Source organism: Monodon monoceros, unplaced genomic scaffold (genome assembly GCF_005190385.1).
Source record: "Monodon monoceros isolate NGI ecotype Baffin Bay Population unplaced genomic scaffold, NGI_Narwhal_1 Super_Scaffold_16, whole genome shotgun sequence".
Classification (NCBI taxonomy): domain Eukaryota; kingdom Metazoa; phylum Chordata; class Mammalia; order Artiodactyla; family Monodontidae; genus Monodon; species Monodon monoceros.
This window is the reverse complement of record NW_021703772.1, coordinates 57,612,847-57,618,846: the sequence shown is the minus strand read 5'-3', so window position 1 is coordinate 57,618,846 and position 6,000 is coordinate 57,612,847.

Genomic DNA, 6,000 nt, shown 5'->3' with positions numbered 1-6,000 from the left:
GACTTCAGCTAGCGTCTGTGGACTGAGACAGCCTGGCCTAATGACAAGTGTGGCTCTGTCCACTGTGACACTGTGACCTTTGGCAAGTTACTCAACCTCTCCAAGCTTCATTTCCTCCTCTATGAAGTGGGGATGATAAGAATAGTACCTACTTTACAGAGTTGTGTTCAGGATTAAATGTGACTGGGTGTATAACTATACCTGACACATAGCAAGAACTCAGCAATTATCAAATAGTAAGACACTGTGAGCAAGCTACTTATAAAAAGCCCTCAGCAAAATGTAGATTTCCCACATAGCCCCTGCACAGCCTCCCCCATTATAAACGTCCCCCACCAGAGGGACACTTGTTACAACTGATGGACCTACACTGACACATCACTATGACTCAAAGACTATAGTGTACCTTAGGGCTTACTCTTTCTGTTGTACATTCCATGGGTTTGGACAAATATATAACGACATGTATCCACCATTACGGTACCATACAGAGTAGTTCCACTGCCCTGAAAATCTGTGTTCTGCCTATTCATCCCTCCCCACCTAACCGTGGCAACCACTCATCTTTTCTACTGTCTTCGTAGTTTTTCCTCTTCCAGAATGTCATATAGTTGGAATCATACAGAATGTAGCCTTTTCAGATTGGCTTCTTTCACTTAGTGATACACGTTTAAGTTTTCTCCATGTCTTTTCATGGCTTGATAGCTCATTTCTTTTTACTGCTCAATAATATTCCGTTGTCAGGCTGTACCACAGTTTGTTTATCCATTCACCTACTGAAGGACATGTTGGTTGCTTCCATGTTTGGGCAATTATGAATAAAGCTGCTATAAACACCTGTGTGTAGGTATCTGTATGGACATAAGTTTTCAGTTCCTTTGGGTAAATACTGAGGAGTGAAATTGCTGGATCGTATGGTTAAGAGTATGTTTAGTTTCGTATGAATCTGCCAAACTGTCTTCCAAAGTGGCTGCACCATTTTGAATTCCTACCAGTAATGAATTAGCAATGAATCTGTTCAAGTTTGCTGTGAGCATAAAACTGCTCTAAAAAATAAAGTTTATTAAAAACTTAAAAAAAAATCTTTCAACAAAATATTTTCTGTGATCTGTTTTCTTTCATGATCTGGATTAGTAGTCCTGCGATCATGGGTATGGCCAATCTAATCTTTCAGTTTCTTCTTCCCTGAATGTGTTGGTGCCCATTATAGTCATAGTAAGATTATTATACTTGTGAAGTCTAGAGGTGCTAATTGCAAGAATTATCATCATCTTCTCAGCAGGTATTTTTTGAGAGCTATCCACATGCCAGATCTGTACCGGGGGCTGAGACATATGGTCAAGACAGGAAAAGAGCATTGGATAATTCCCAACCTTCACTATTGGAACTCTGAGATATAGTTTGCATCTTAAATTTGTAAAAAAAAAAAAAATCCCTTAAAAATCCTCAAAGATAATTTACATAAATCTGGTAGAAACATAAGCTTTTCCTTATTTTCTTCATGAGGGTACCAGAGTCTAGAAAATCACATTTAGCAGTGAGAATCAATCCATGTTGCTGCCAACCTCTGAGAAGCGTAGAAACTGAGCAGTGAACATCTCATCTAAAGCCAACATAAAAAATATGATAAGCCACCAGTTTTTCGTACTTTAGCTTACGTTGCATTAATTACTGTCATGTGGACCTGGGGACACACCTCACTGGGTGGTTGGCCTTAAGCATTTACTCTTTTCCCCTTCCCCTCCCCTCTCTCTGTGATCAAGCTTACTTCTGCCCTCATCTTACTCTTGCCTCTACCTGGGACATAACTAGGTCACTTGCCATCATTCGCCAGCTTTCCCAGGGGCTGGGGTAAGAGCTTTTAAGAGTTAATGTGGGGAACTTCCCTGGTGGCGCAGTGGCTGAGAGTCCGCCTGCCGACGCAGGGGACACAGGTTCGTGTCCCCGTCCGGGAAGATCCCACATGCCGCAGAGCGGCTGGGCCCGTGAGCCATGGCCGCTGAGCCTGCGCGTCCGGAGCCTGTGCTCCGCAACGGGAGAGGCCACAACAGTGAGAGGCCCGCGTACCGAAAGAGTTAATGTGGGAACCTCCCCGCATTTCCCTCTTTATAAACCCCTCTCTTGCCTCCATTTTCCCATCACTACTTCTTATGCTTCCAGCTCCTTCTTGTGGTTCAGAGTACCATCACCTCTCACCATTCACACCTTGGAGGTGCTTACAACTTGTATTTTGGAGCTTGGAAGACCCAACTTCTATCTGTCAGGGAGGGAGAAGGGGAAAGACAAAGTCCCTGTTCCCTTGCAGGGCTGCAGCCAGAGGAAATGCATCATCAGTATCTCCGCTTCATTTTCTGAAGTCGTTTTCCAAGAAAGATTGAGCCAAGCTGTGGTTATTCTCTGCAGTGCTTGTTGATTCCGTATTTCACCTGCATTCGACGTTAACGGGAATTGTGGTTGACCTGGTTCATGAGTCAACATTAGAAGCAAGCCTCTTCATTAAAAAGGGATAATAGTGCTGGGGAATAGAACTAGAACCTGCTATTCACCAACAATAATTTAATCCAATTTTTTTCTGGAGATATTTGTGGGAGCCTCTTTTGATCTGACTTATATTCTATCAACCTAATAACATATTCCTTTATAGAAGACCCTATAATTGGCACTAGATTCAAACATCTGCCCAACCACGAACTGGCCTTTCTCTTTGCGTGTGGCTCAGTTGAGGGGGAAAAGATGCAGAGAAAATCTAAAGATTGGATGTCGTCAGGTTAGGGCCCTGTGTGGCTACAGGCTTCTCTGACTCTCTCTCTTATGACTGGGCCACAAATCCTTTTGGAGTGCTTTCCAGATACTCTTCAAGCTATTCCTGATCCAACATTCCCAAATTCAGAATTTTACTTTTTTTTCTGAAATCAGGCCAAGTATCTTTCTGTTCATATAGCTAAAAACTGAACACAGATTAAAGCACTGAGAAAGAATATGGAGAATGTTAGAATACTGTTTATATTTCTTTATTGTAAAGGATAATCGTTTGCTGACAAGGACACACCAATAACTTAATTATAAATATTAGTGAGTTAAATTATTAATTGAACTTGACTCCATGACATAAAATTCAAATGCCGTTATTAAATGACAAATACTGACTCAGAATATAAGTCAGATTTAGTGAACAATTGCTTAAAACAGGAAGCAGAATTTTAAATAGGATATGAATTCATCTTTGAAATACTTTTTTCTCCATTTGTATATAAACAGAGATGGGAATATAAAATATGTCCTACATGTTAACCAGAAATTAAAAGAAAGCCACTACTAGGATGGCATCGAACATACTCTGCATTCTTAAGGAACTGATGGGTGTTCATGCATTTAGTAGACTATTCTAGACTGTTCATTTTCAAAATCAGCCTCTACTCCAAGATGTAAAAGGAAAAGAAAGAAGATAGAAAACTATTTAAATGAGGTCAATGTCTACGTCTTAAGTTTAGAAATGAAGATATTGATGATTTTAGAAAATGGATATTTTATGCATCACAAGAAGGTGCTACTTTATGGAAATAACAGTATAACTTACTGAGTACCTGCTCTGTGCCAGGCATGGTATTAGAGACTCACATTCATGAATTATGTCTCTGAATCCTCACTCTAACTCTTCAAGGTTGGCAAGTTTCTCCAGAAAAACCAGTGCTCAGGGAAATAAAGTAATTAGACGTAGCTTATAAATGTTATACAAAGTTTGGTTAGCAGCACAGTGCCGACTTGACTTGGAGTTTACCTTCCATCTGCAGTTATATCTTCTCTGGAAGTCAAAATGAAGAGAACCACCACAATCGCATGGCTGATTGCAAATGCCTCCTTACACACACAGTTAGAGAAAGGGCTTTTAAACATGTCACTCCGTTGCTTAACACCTTTCAAAGGCTTCTCATCACACTTCAGAAAACCCAAATTAATAAGCCCTACGTGATCTGGCCCCAACCCCTCTCCAAGGCGATTGCTCCCACACTGCCCCTCCCTTGCTCTGCCTCAGCCACACGGGCCTTTTGTGTTTCTGGGAACACCCAGGAATCCTGGAACACTGTTCCTCCTCCCTGGAGAGCTCTGGGCACTTCTTACAGATTATGGCTTAAGTGTCATCCCAGAGAAGCCCTCTCTGTTTGACCATCACCACTCCCTACTTGCTTCCTTCACAGCATGTAGCTGTGTATCTATTTGTGTTTCGTTGGTCTCTCCCATGGATTGTAACCTACCCAAGGGCAGGGAGTACAAACCTATGTATACTTAGTGCCTAGCATAAAAAGAAATACTTGTGGAATGGATGAATGGGTTTATGAATAGGGACCGAACAGGAAACTGAGAACCTGATAGGATTCTGGGTGATAGAATTCTGATGCCCGGACCTTATATGACTTCAGGAACAGATTACATGGATTAGGACATGTGGGCCTAATTTCATGGGTGACACTGAAAGAATTCTTAAACCTTATATGGGAAAGCAACCCACCAAAGAAACCCAGATTAAGATGGTAACAGTATTTATATCCTTCACGGAATTGTACGATTTAGCCAACTAATTGTTGCTTAGTACATCCAGATATTTTTATTCATCATAGGTTTCATGATTAACACCTCAGTATTTGGAAGAGTTTTAGGGAACTGGGTCCTGAATGTCTTATGCTAACCTTCTCTTAGTTCCGTCTGTGCCCCAGGGGCCCACAGGCTGTGACAAAAAAGAGTTCTGCATAGAACATTTACACGCTTGACGTAGTACATGGCAGTTGCTAAGGCAGAAAGCCAGAGGTCATGAGCACTGTGCGAATTATGTGCAGTTCTTTGCAGCACTTTCCGGCTGTAATTGAACTATCCCCTCCTGGTCCTTCAGGTGCTATCAGGATGAGTTTTCGCAGACTTCAGGAAAATCCCTGAAGGGCCAAAGACACTTTCTTGGTGTTACAATCCTTATTTCAACTGAAGCTAAATGTTTGGCTCCTGAGTACTTTAATAAGTTTCAAGAAAAAAGAGTATTCTAAGTTGAGAGTCCTTGCCCCCTTACCACCAAATGCAAAGAAATCAATCTTTATTTATTGTCAGGGTAAAAGAAATGCATAATATTCAGAGCCATACGAGAAGTGGAAGTTCAGTTTTCCAACTTAAAGCCACAGCATATTTGTGATCTGTAGTTTTTTGCACCTGTTCTTCTGAAGGGGTGGTGGCATGGAATTAATGTTTTATTAAGGAAAAAATGCAGTGTCAGCATATGAGCCCACCTAAGATCCTCTGTGACAATAAGCAATGTCTAAACCTAGCAGCGGGATACACAATGCCTATCTAAACATGGAAACCTGGCTTCCTCTCACAAGTGACGATTATAAATTTCACTCAGACAATAAGAATGTCTGAAAGCTATGTCTCTGTCATAATCCACCCTTGTCTCAGATATTCTGTTAAATCTACAGGGCTTTTTTGTTTTTAGCAAGGAAATGGTTTTAATTCTTCTGCAAGTGGTACCCATAATACCAAGAGTACAGAGACCATTTAGTACTTGTGGCCTCAGCAAAGAGCCCAAGCACAGAATAAACAGTGATAAAAATTCCTTCTCTCGTTTTCTCATCTCCTAGTGTTGACTTAGTGGAGTGATGATACCTACCTGAGTGCCCTCTCTTTGCATTTTGGAGATCTAGCTTTTAGATCTGTCTGCAATTTGTCCTTTCTGGGTGTACTAAAAAATATTAGATTTCTAAAGCTAACCCTCACTAGAACATCCATTTCCATGCAAAATTCACTATAATACCAATGGCCACCACTGTTAGAGCTCTTACTATGGACCAAGCACTTGACATTTACTTCATTCAACTCTTATCACATTCTCTAATGTAGGTACTATTCCCATTTTACACAGGAAAAATAGGTGTGAAGAGACTCAAGATTCCACAGTTGGTTAGGGGTGAGGCCTGGTTTCACACTCTGGTTTATCTGGCTCTGAAAAATGAGCGCTTG